Raw genomic sequence first — 13,946 nt, 5'->3', positions numbered from 1 at the left:
TCCTGGGCCCAACTGTCTTCCGATCTACATCAATGATCTCTCAAAACACATACCTAAATCATTCGTTGACATTTATGTTGATGACACGACCATCTATGGCAACACATCAAAGGCCATAAATGACAAAGTTCTCTCTGATTCTCTCTCCTCCGATCTTGAGCGCGTGGTACATCGGGGAAGAGGTAGCTGGTTACTTTTAATGCATCTAAAACCAAGCTCTTATCTTTGCATAATCAACGCTCTGATCCCCATCTGGCATCAATTGAAATGGATGGCTCTCGTCTTGGGGAGGCCCCATGTTTTGATAAGCTTCTGGGTGTGACCTTTACTCCTGATCTGAAAAGGAACATGTACATCAAGTCTACTGCCAAAGTCGCTGGGAAAATGGTGGGGTCGTTCGACCGCTCCAGAAGATATCTCACTACTGATGCAATTCTCTATCTGTATAAAAGCCAAGTACGTCCAAGGATGGAGTACTGCTGCCACATCTGGGCAGAAGCTGCTAAAACCAGCCTATCCTGCCTTGACAGAGTACAAAATAGACTTCGTGGTTTAGTGGGGATGCCTTTTTTCTTCCCTGCAACCTCTCTCTCACAGAAGAGACGTTGCGAACCTATATTTGTTTTATCGTTATTTCCATGGCAAATGCTCGTCTGATCTCCAAACTCTGGTCCCCTCTTGCCAATCTTTCACGATAAACACCCGTCTAACTGAAACCACTGTCAATAATTTTCCCCACTCTTTATCTGTGCCTAAATCCAAACTTAGATTCCATGAACAAAGCTTCTTTCTTAGAACTGCCCGCCTGTGGAACTCTCTACCTCTTGCGTGTTCCCCACCTGACTTCAACTTGGATGTCTTCAAGTCCAACATAAACAAATTCCTGATTAACCGTACCCTTAAGTAATGACACGTTATCAAGTATCCAATACTAACGATTACTACACCACTATCCCATTGATTACTGTACAAGCAATAACCCTTATCCCCGAGTGGCTCCTGGGCCTTGATAAGTGGTGACTTCAATGTAAAAAAAAGAGAAAAGGGCATCCCTCACTAAGCTACAAAGTCTGTTTTTAACTCTGTCAATGCAGGATAAGCTGCTTCTAGTAGCTCCTGCTCAGATGTGGCAGCAATACTCCATCATTGGCCGTACCTGGATTTTATAGTGGGAGAGAATTGCATCAGGAGTGATATATCTACTGGAGTGGTAGAAGGATCCCACCATTTTTTCTAGATAAAGAATTGTTAGTTTACTAATGCTACATTATACGGTAAATAACATTGGTTAGATTTCTTTTTTTCTAATAAATTACTGTTCGTTATTTGTCAACGAGAAAACGAGTAAAAACACTTTACAAACTGAAATGATTCATCTTTTACAACTATGTTCATTTCATATAACTTTGGTCTAAAGACATTATAATTTATTTTGTTTCAATTTCGACTTGAATTTATTACTTTATATCGTTTTATTCATTACGTCTGAATGGCCCTTCACATTACATTAAGCTTTGAAATTGCAGTATTAAATATTTGAAATTTACAATGAAAAATTAAAGAAGAAATTAATTTAAATGTTACTGCCAATTTTGTTGCTTTAAATTTATTTTTCATGAATATTCAGTTTTTTTTGTTTGTTTGACTTATTACAACTATGTCATCGTTTCGTTTTTATAATAATGTTAGTTTGATTTTGTTTTATTCTTTTTCGTTGGCCAATTTTATTAACTTATCGCGGTACAGAAAATCACCAAGTACCGTGAATCATTTGGGTGTATTTCTCATTAAAATCATTTTTCATTATTGCGAGTGAAAAAAAAAATATCAAATAAAATCCCACAAAATAGAAATATAATGTTTTATTGAAATTACTAATTCTTAATGAGAATCTGAATCAAATATTTTTCCACTCGTTCCAATGGTTAAATAATCGATATATTTTAATTTCCACCGTCATCCGACAACGCAAAACAAAATCTGAACAATATTCTCTCTTTAAACTCATAATCATCAACTATCTATAATTATTGAATGTTAGTATATTACCACATAAATACAGAAAGATGAATACACACATGCGTGTGTATGTATGTATGGCAGTGCCCATGATATCTATTTAACACTTAAATATATTTGTAAAATATTTTAGATTTTATAGTGGGGGATTACGATTATTATAAAAACAATCTTATAAAAGTTATTACAATACATTTAATGATGGATAATTTTGTTTTAACTAATATTTATTCCTAAGCTTCGCCTCTATTTCTATTAGTTTAAGTAATATTTAGATAATAATTTCAACATTTTTAGTGGATATGATTTAAATTAATGCCCTAATCAGTTATGATTAAATTTTTATATCGTTGTATTTTCTTATTTTAGATTCTGTTGCGGAGACGCCCACTAATTAACATAGGTGGGTGAGTGAGATATATAAAGTTATCAATCACCAATACCGGGAGAGTTCTGCAACGACCGCCAAATAGGCAAGACGCCTATGTTGCCTCCAGTAAGACATGCAACACGCCACCTGCCAGAATATCTCCAACTGAAGTATATCTGAAGACATGTAAATATGTATATAACTTTCTGCCTAATATGTTATTGTTATACCTTTACTTTCCGTGTTCTTGTTAATTATTTGTGCAGACACAACATATTCTCAGTTCTATTTTAGTTTTATAAAATATATTCTGACTCAGAGTTGCTTGAATCATTGAATTGTTTATTATTTTTTAAATAAATAAATTACTTTTTGAAATTGAATTATTTATTAACTGAATCTTTTTCCACATTAGTTTAAATTGGGTTCTTACTGAGATTTTAAATTTATCTCCAAATATACAAAACAATTCATGATAGAATCGTTTTGCAAATTTTATTTTAACAGGTATTTCAAAATTCATGCTTTCCATGGAAAATGTGGTTCTAGGAACAACTGAAATAAAGTAGCAATTGATAATGATGCCAGAAATAAGAGGAAACGAGATTTCAAATAAGGACAAAGCTCCAAGAAAAATCACTTCAAAAAAAACAGACTAGTGAAAATATTAACTTATAATACTCACTTTTTCCAGATTAGCCTCAAATATAATTGCTTCAAACAATCAAAATATATATAGGCGTCCCAGAATTAAGATTGTAACGTCTTTTGAAACTTCACTAGTTTCATGGTTTACCTTGAACAACTTCACATATGTTCTTCCTGGCTATTATTTTGGATTCTTCATTCATTAAGTTTGTGTGATTTTTACGATCTGCTAGTTATCTCATAGAACACACATCATTCTTTTAAAAAAAACATTATAAAAATTGGGGAAAATATAAAATGAATAATCCAGCAGTAGAATTCTGCTATGTTTAAAAATATTTATTTAAAGCAAAGAATGCTTGCAAACTACATATAATTTAATTATAATTATTAGCTTATGAGTTCTATGATGAAATTCGGTATACAAAGGAAGGGGTAATTACTATGTACAGTTCTGACAATAAATGTGTCATTCTTCTCCTAACTGTGATAGGCATGCACAGAAGCGAACAAAACTTGTGCCAGTGTCTTAGTTGGGCTTACCCTCGGCGAAAATGAGTTCGTGCAATGGTTAAAAAAAAAGACGACGTTAGAGTAATTCAGAAAGTAACTACCGAGATTAGAGATGATAGTGTGTCGAGTCGTATCAACGGAGTTGTTCAGGGTTGTTTCTGGTCGTGTCGACAGAGTTTTTAGGGGTCGTGTCAGATTATGTCGACATTGTTCGGGACCGTGCAAGTCGCATCGGCGGTAGTGTCTGAATTGCATCATGTAGACGAAAGCGTCCGGTTACGTTTGTTGTATAGGTTTATTATTCAAGTGCAGTGCTTCAACATGGGGATCATGGGGATGACTCCATTAGGTCATTAGAAACGTTTGCATATCCACAGGTGCACTCATGGAGGACTCCCACTGGGGTGACGTTGTAGGGTATGATTGATCCATGGAACAACCCCGGTTTCACCCCACGCCTGAATATTTAATCGAGAGAACGGTCGAAAAACGACAGTGTGAGACAGAGCTAGACAGAAGCCGAGGTCGGTAAAAGCGAGAGCAAACTTGTACAGAATCACCACCTCTTTCCACGCCAACCTTTACCGCTATATCGAAAGAGAGAAGTGAAATCTAAATATGAACAATGAAGTCGGATAATATTGAACATTGTACTGTAAAGACAATTGTATTTATTTATACAAATCTATATCATTTTTCTTAAAAATTAATCAGTAGACTAGAAGAACTGAGTTGTTTTTTTTTCTTTTGCATGGAATTTTCTGGCTGTGAATTGGGATTTTTAACATACGACAGACCGGCGATGTGACGGCATATCAACCCTGATGCAAGAAGCACCGACAAACACCCGGCTGCTAATTGAAGACTAACCAGCGCGATCGATTGACAGGGTTATGTCGCACGAAGAAATCACATCTAGTTGCTGTTGACCAAGATATGGATTTGAGCGATCAAAGGGTCACACCTACGGTGTTGTAAATGTAATTCTCCAAATCATACGGCAACCGATTGTCTATTGGATCCGAGACAATCAGAGGCGCTAGTCTCTAATCTTGCAGAAATATCACGTGTTATTGATCTAAGCGGCGTTGGCACATTGTTCAATTCATTGCCAATCTCATCCCCCAAACTATTGACAATGGCGCATTGTCGATATTAATTGTTCGCATCAATTAAATACAATGTCTATCTCTAGTGGGTACCGGATGAATGCAGTCACTAGTCTGAAGGTCGTGTTATAGAATTATAGAATCTGTGTGCGCCGTAACTACAGAACACGTTGTTTCTAAAGTATAGGCAATCTATCGATCCAGACTTACTGGTGTAAATCAGACATTGCATTTTGTAAAGCTAATCAACGCAATAATAACTGCAGCTGAGGTGCGAACTCTGGTTGGGGATTGAAAAGAATGCTAATCTGTAGATCCAGCTCTGGTTGTCACATCAGGTTGCTATATCCTAGCAGAGTTGTTATGGATATGCCCTATTGTCGATACTCCGCTGTACCTGGCGTTGATAGATTGTGGCATTAACAGTGTTGCTTCCATCTGGAAGCAGTGTCACCGACAAGACTGCTAGCATCATCAAGCAGTTGGAAAGTGTGTTATGTGAAAAGTCGCTTACTGAGTTTCTTACTAACTTACTAACTCGCCTATTGAATTGCTTACTTGCGAAGAAAGATTTACTTTTTCGTTGTGGAGTGTGCACATACGATTTCGCTGCGTCCATTTACCATCGGAAAATGGAATAATAGAGAGGTCCCATCGCACAATAAAGCACATTGCGGCAAAAAATATGGGGCACGATTTTGGATGCAGTGTACTGGAAAAACGTTAAACCTAACACCGACTATACTTCCGATTGTGTTAAGGGTATCGATGAAGTGGTAACGCTAGACAATGATGTTGCTTGTCGGAACAAGTGGGCAGATGATGTCCAGATGAATAATCCAAAAATAAGACTACAACGTTAGTGATGAAATCAATAACCCATACTCAGTTTCATTTAATGGACTACGATGCACAACCATATGAAGTAATCTTCTCATAGAATGGTGCACTCAACGATCCAGGGCAGGAGTAGTTGAATGATGCAACAAACGAAAACGTCACTAAGAAAGTGCTTTGGATCGCAAAGTTCAGACGAAAAGCAAATGGAGCTTGAGCCACATTGCCATTTGTGTGATCTCCAGATAAGATAAGAGAGTGACGGGCATACGATGAAGCACGCAACACTTGTGCGCCAGTCTCTTAGTAGAGCTCACCTACGGCGAAAATGGGCTATAAAACGACAACGCCAGAATTGTTCAGGGATTAACTCCTGAGGTTGCTCTGGTAGTGTGTCGAGTTGTATCGACAGAGTTCTTCAGTATCATGCCGGGTTGTGTCGCTGAAATTGCTTTGCACGGTGGCGCGGCGTGTCAACGGAAGTGTTCGGTACCCTATCGGGTCACACGTGCGTTATTGTCTTTTGTTTGTTTGTTTTCTTTTTAGTATAAGACATAGAAGCATTCTGTTTACTATTGTTGTTCTGATGATTTGACGGTTGTACAGCCGCCTAGGATAATAGTATATATATATATATATATATATATATATATATATATATGACTACTTCATTTAGTCACATAGTATACGAAAATAGGATTTTATGCGTAAATTTTCAGTATTTACTTCAACAGTACTCAATACATAGGTAGAGCTAAGTAGTAAGTTATAAAAATATAATGTTAGGACTTTATAAATAATAAAAAAAGGTAGAACTTTTTTTTTTTTTTTAATGTAAATGAAATATTTGCACACATCCGACCGTAACGACTTTTATACTATAAATAGATAGGCACTCGACCAAGTTATCCGGAAGTAGAAATCTTCTTTCACTCTAGAAAGACATGCCAGCTACGAGTTGACAGACGGAGAACGGAATATCTAGCGCAACAACGTTAAGTATTTTTTATCTTATTTTTTTTTAAACTAATCCTAAATGTTTCTTTCTGTTACCTTGTTTATAAACGTGTTTTTTCGTGTTTTATTTATGTGTTTTGTTTGTATTCTCCTGTATTATCCGCCCCCCTCATTCTACAAAGCTAAACAATAAAAACAAACAAAATGCCGGCAACTAACGATAAAAGAAAAAAAAATGCCGGGAATTATTCTAATAGAATAGATAATGTTAGGACTTTATAAATAATAAAAAAAAGGTAGAACTTTTTTTTTTTTTTTTTAAATGTAAATGAAATATTTGCACACATCCGACCGTAACGACTTTTATACTATAAATAGATAGGCACTCGACCAAGTTATCCGGAAGTAGAAATCTTCTTTCACTCTAGAAAGACATGCCAGCTACGAGTTGACAGACGGAGAACGGAATATCTAGCGCAACAACGTTAAGTATTTTTTATCTTATTTTTTTTAAACTAATCCTAAATGTTTCTTTCTGTTACATTGTTTATAAACGTGTTTTTTCGTGTTTTATTTATGTATTTTGTTTGTATTCTCCTGTATTATCCGCCCCCCTAATTCTACAAAGCTAAACAATAAAAACAAACAAAATGCCGGCAACTAACGATAAAAGAAAAAAAAATGCCGGGAATTATTCTAATAGAATAGATAATGTTAGGACTTTATTTAAGTAGTATACTTAATATATACTTTTACTGCAAGCTTGCATATATTGTAAATGCCATCTTGCTGACAAATCAAACCATCTAATATATTTAGCCTTATGTTCTAGTACATTCGAAATATAATACAGTGCAAAGAAACAGTTACTCATGAAAACGAACCACCTAAAGTAAAACCTTGAATAATTATCTAAACTCGAATGTAAATTAATATTAAGCCGACTTTACAAACTGATAATAGTTAATTATTGGATGGTAATTCATTATACGATGAAACTCTAATAATTTAAACTCGATAGATAACGACAAACTTCCACCCATTAATATGGGAGGGGAGATTATCATCAAAAGTGTCCTGAATTTTTTAACTTAGCCCCGGACTTACTACTTAGATATTAAGTAAGTCACTTGTCCCCATTCCCCTTTTCTTTTTCTTTTTTTAATGGAGAGTAGATAATACAGTGGATGTGTTATCGGCAGCTCCAGTAACTCTCGCTTCTCCTATTTTGTCATCCAGTCCTCATTCAATGAGTGATTTTTCTGACAAAGGGTGAAGAAAAAGCTGCTTAAAGGTCGGTAGTACTTGGTGACCAGTAGTCTGAGATGTCGGAAATTCCTTGTGGCCATGTCACTAGTAAGGGTGCTGGAGGAAAACGTTTGTCTGGGCTGACGTTATCCGCCTGATAGTCAGGGACCCGAACCTTGGATTAACCACTAAGGAGGCTGTCCTATCAGCAGGCGCAAAGTACTGGGACTGCTGTATTGCCATTTGGTGAGTGGATCTGGACCATGCAGTAGTCTCTGGTAGGGCCTCTCGATGCCATACTAGTGGGTAATTGTTACGGCTTTACCTTTTCGTGTGCTACAAAAAATAAATTTCCTGTCTTTTTCTCTCTTACTTTCCCTCTCTGTACTGCTCTAACCAAGTATGCCGACCTATTCCACAAATCCCCAAACCACAACATGAAATATCTCCAGAATAAAAACTCGATTAAACCTAGAACCCCATCTTCCAACGTAGACCCCTACTACCAGGTCTCCTTCTCCAACATCAGGGGTCTACGTTCCAACCTTCCAGAGGTTGAAACCCAATTACAGGAGACGAAACCGGACATATTCTTTCTAAGTGAAACTGGAATAGGGCCGACCACTTCCCTAGATGAGTTCATAATTAACGGATACTCAAATTTAACAGCTAAATCTGACCCCCAAGATCGCCATGGGCATGGAATATGTGCCTACATTAAGGATGGCTTCTCGTGTGGTAGGGATATCTCTAGAGACGATCCTAATTTACCCTATATGTGCTTCAGGGTTGCACTTGCTAACACAACTGCATTTATATTTGCCCTCTATAGGCCCCACAACAGCGGAGTTACTATCTTTAAGAGCATAGCTGAGAAAATAGACCACATACTGTCTTCACATCCCTCGGCTAATATCCACATCTGTGGTGACTTCAACGTCCATAACGTGGAATGGCTGACCCATTCAAATAAGACAGATGATGAGGGGAGGTTTTGTCATGATTTTGCCATTGCTTATGATCTCACTCAGATTGTTCGCGAACCCACCCGTGTGCCCGATACACCCGGTCAATATGCAAGCCTCTTAGACCACCTTTCTCTCAACTTCCCCTGAGCTATGTTCATGTTCCGTTCATTCTCCTCTAGGATCCTCCGACCACTCCGTCGTATCAGTTAAGATAAAAACGAAATGTAAGAAGCCCCCAGACGTACCCCTCCACCGTACTGTATACCGATACTCTATGGCCGACTGGGATAGCTTCCGTACATTCATATCTGATTTACCTCTGCACTCCATGTTTAAAAAGGATGTGTCCTCTATAGTATCAGATCTGACCGAATTGTTAATTGCAGGCATAGACAGATTCATACCATCTAAAAAATTCCAACAAAAACCTAACAGCCAGCCATGGTTCTCCCCAGAATGTGCTGCTGCTATCGCGCACAGAAATCACTTTTTCCATAGCTACCAACGTAATAGATGCACTGAGACTAAAGCTGCTTTTAGGTCTGCCAGCAACCACTGTAAAAGAGTAATAAAAAATGCAAGAGAGCTATATGCCCAGTCTGTTAAATCCAAGGTAGCTGATCAGCGGCTTGGTTCCAACCAGTTTTGGCAAATAACAAATAGGATCCTGAACAGAAGTGTGCGTTCTATCCCAACCATCATCAATGGACCAGAGGTCATCTCGTCAGCGTCAGACAAGGCCAAACTATTTGCAAAGAACTTTGCAGCTAATTCTACCCTATGCGACGAAGGCCATCAACTCCCCATATTTCCTCCTATAACACAGATCAAGCTAGGTAACATACAAATATCCGTGCATGAGGTCGCCAAGCTAATAAAGAACCTAGATTCCAGTAAAGCAACTGGCCCTGATGGCATCCCAATTATAGTGTTAAAAAAGCTTCAACCAGAACTTGCTCCCATACTTACGAAACTATTTAAGCGCTGCCTTAAGGAGAAGTGCTTTCCGACTCCCTGGAAGACCTCATCAGTTTGCCCTGTATTTAAGAATTCAGGTGATAAGTCATCTCCCTCTCAATACAGACCAATAAGTCTCCTGTGTGTTATGAGTAAGTTGCTGGAATCCATATTAAATAGTCAACCACCTCAGCAGGAATAACCTTCTTAGTGACACACAATATGGCTTCCGCTCTGCAAGATCTACCGCAGATGTGCTGACGGTTATATCACATAGTATTAGTGAATCTCTTGACAAAGGCTTCCTTTCTAGGGCAATTGCTCTCGACATATCAAAGGCCTTCGACAAGGTATGGCATAAGGGTCTACTTCACAAGATTTCCAGCTACGGTATAACTGGAAATGTTTTCTCAATCATTAAATCATTTCTCTCCGATAGGCTCATAAGAGTAGTGGTAGATGGACAAAAATCGGAGGCCTGCAATATAAATGCTGGAGTCCCTCAGGGGTCAATCCTGGGCCCAACTCTCTTCCTGATCTACATCAATGACCTCCCTAAACACATACTTAAATCATTCGTTGACATCTATGCTGATGACACGACCATCTACGGCAACACATCAAAGGCTGTAAATGACAAAGTTCTCTCTGACTCTCTCTCTCCTCTGATCTCGAGCGCGTGGTTCAGTGGGGGAAGATGTGGCTGGTTATCTTTAATGCATCCAAAACCAAACTCCTATCCTTACATCATAAACGCTCTGATCCCCATCTGGCATCAATTGTGATGGATGGCTCTCGTCTGGGTGAGGCCCCGTGTTTTGACAAGCTTCTGGGTTTGACCTTTACTCCTGATCTGAAATGGAACACGTACATCAAGTCTGTTGCCAAGGTCGCTGGAAAGATGGTTGGATCCTTCTACCGCTCCAGAAGATATCTCACTACGGATGCAATTCTCTATCTATATAAAAGCCAAGTACGTCCAAGGATGGAGTACTGTTGCCATATCTGGCCGGGAGCTGCTAAGGACAGCCTATCCTGCTTTGACAGAGTACAAAATAGACTTCGTGGCTTAGTGGGGGATGCCCTTTTCTCTACCCTGCAACCTCTCTCCCACAGAAGAGACGTTTCGAGCCTGTCCTTGTTTTATCGTTATTTCCATGGCAGATGCTCGTCTGAACTCCAATCTCTGGTCCCCCCTCGCCAATCTTTCACGAAAAACACCCGTCTAGCTAAATCCATTGTGAAAAATTTCCCCCACTCTATATCTGTGCCTAAATCAAAACGCAGATTCCATGAACAAAGCTTCTTTCTTAGAACTGCACGCCTGTGGAACTCTGTTCCGTCTGCCTGCTTCCCTCCGGACTACAACTTGGTTGTCTTCAAGTCCAATGTTAACAAATTCCTAATGAACCGCCCCCTTAAGTAAACATTTCAGCAAATCTCCTCACTAACGTAATGTACTTGCAATAACCCTTATCCCTGAGTTGCTTCCGGGCCTTGATAAGTGGTGATCACTGTGTAAAAAAAAATATATATATATATATATATATATATATGGCAATTTAGCTACACAGAATATTCGTATAAGCCTGACGAATTCTCACGAGAATGAAACGCGGAATATTCTGTGTAGCTTAATTGGCATATATATTTTTATCACTTACTATATATATATATATATATATATATATATATATATATATATATATATATGAAACTATTGATATATTCTACCATCAGTTAGACAGTACGCTTGCATCCGTACAAAAACCGGATAAGATCATACTCATGGGAGACTTTAGCACCAGGGTAAGATAGGATTATATCACCTGGCCCAGAGCACTAGAGAAGTACGGATGCGAGAAAGTCAACTCAAATGGAAAGCTCCTCCTTTCACTTTGCACTGAGCAAACCTTTTCAATGTCAATGCATACAAATCCGCAAATAGAACAACAAAGATACTCGTACGGGAGCTCATGTTTGCTGATGACAACGCATTTGTAGCGCATAATCACGAAGATGCTCAGGATATAATAAATCGCTTCGCAGGATCAGCCAAGCCCTTCGGATTGAAGATTAACATCAAGAAAACCAAAATGATGTACCAACAATACCCTGGATCACCAGCAACAAGCCAGCCAATTAAGATTCAAGACCAGGAGCTTTACAATGTCAGCAAATTCAAATACCTAGGGACCACGGTCAAGAACAACAATAAAATGGACGAGGAGATTTCTACAAGAATGGCTAATGTCTCCATATCCTATAGAAAACTCAAACAGAAGGTCTGGCAAAATAAGAACTAAATTCTTGGTGTACCGCGCCATCGTCCTCTCGTCGTCACTTTTATACGGCGCAGAAACTTGGCCAGTGTACAAACTGGTAGCCCGCAAGCTCAACACCTATACGATGAGACATCTCCGGCAGATTTTAAATGTCAAGTGGTGTGACTTTGTCAGCAACAGGGAGATCCTATCACACGCCAACCTCCCAAGCATGTATGACCTGCTCATCCGGAAAAACCTGAGATAGGCCGGATACGTAAACAGAATTGAGAATTACCGACTACCAAAACAGATACTGTTTTCACAACTGGAGGATGGGGTACGTGGCATAGGCATACCTAAGCTCAGGTTTCGTGACACTGTCAAACGAAATCTAAAGGACAGGTTGATCTCTACTGGAAGCTGGCAAACCCTCAGTCGTGACTGTGACAAGTGGAGAATAGTGGTTCACAGGAAGTCGTCTTCGGACACAAAGGACAGCACATGAATGAATGAATGAATGAATATATATATATGAATATATATATATATGTATATATATATATATATATATATATATATATATATATATATATACAAGCAAAAGTGGCGAACTTCTTGTTTGGTTGACTGTGTCCGTCTGTCGTTTTCTTGTCAGCCTATAGGTATTTATTGAAATTCCATTTGTTAAATTTACATGTGGATTTTTTTTCAAACAACAAAACACAAATGTCGATTTAAATAATTTCTTCTATTTTTTATCTAAAAACCGTTATTTACATTGTCTGCATTATATTATAGGTCGCCTTTCTGCCCTCGTGAAGTTTCAAAACCATCCAAACCCTTTTCTTCAAAAATTATTTTCCTGGAACAACATAGACTAATTGCAAACTACTTTTGAAGCAGGCACTTTGAACTAAGTAAATGGAATAGCAGTACAGTCAAATGTCTTTGGATTTAATTCGTCAAAGAAAAGCTGTATCTTACAATGTAAAGATGACAAGAACCATTCCAATTGAATCACAAATACTTCGTCTGCATGTCTCAGGAGAAACAAGGACCACATTCTTTCCAGGTAACCACTGACAGTTGCCTCATCATCACATGAAAGCAACTAAAGCTAGAATAAACGACTTATACTGCCTTATATTGTTAATACATAACATCAAATCATACACTCTTGGATTGGATTCAGCATCCAGGTCCGTTATTATGTTAGCAGATGACATCATTTTTTATCTCCCTACAACCAAAGCTTTTGTCGCAAATGTCAACAGGACAAGAAATCCTTGTTATATCAGAAGCTATCAGTGTCTGCCTTCAACTTAATTATATATTTATAGTTCTTAACCAATCGTTGTATGTAAAATTGTCTGGAGGAAATGGATATGTACAGGCATCTGCTTCTAGGAGTCTGCATATATTCACGCCATCATAACTGTACTCGCTATTGTTGAGAAGCGCTTCCAGGATGCAGGCGTTGCAAATCCATGATTGAATCAAGAATCGTTTGGAGGGGGGCTGTGGGATGTGTATTTGAAAGCATAACATACAATAAGGTTTCAGTATGCTCAGCTGTGTACTAGAAACCTTTTTTCGCATTATACAGTAGTCCTTTATTTCAAAGGTATAGGAATCACCCTTACCTAAATGAACTCTAATACCTTATTGTGAAATTCATTTATGTATGTGGCTAGCTCCATTTGAGTTTCTCCTAAAACATTCTACGGTGATAAATGCTCTACCCGTGTAGTGAAGATTTTCTGAAGTTCTTGGAGACCTACGTACATATAGTGTCAGGGCTAATTTGAGTCTACCGTAAGGAGATTGAGACCTGCATGTCACTCGGTCGATGATCCCATGATGATTTGCACATGGCAGACTCAATTATGCAAGATAATTGCTTACTTATTATGCAGAAATGACCAATCTCAAAACCAGTCGTCGAGAGAACTACTAGGCTTTCAGCGATGGAAATTTTTCTGTTAAGCTTACAGGATTTTACCATTTGGCCGCATAGCTTTTAACTAGGGAATCGAGTTCACAGTCAACAGAG

Source organism: Euprymna scolopes, chromosome 1 (genome assembly GCF_053919585.1).
Source record: "Euprymna scolopes isolate OS-2025 chromosome 1, ASM5391958v1, whole genome shotgun sequence".
Lineage (NCBI taxonomy): Eukaryota > Metazoa > Mollusca > Cephalopoda > Sepiida > Sepiolidae > Euprymna > Euprymna scolopes.
The sequence above is the reverse complement of the archived record's forward strand: the minus strand, read 5'-3'. Positions refer to the sequence as shown.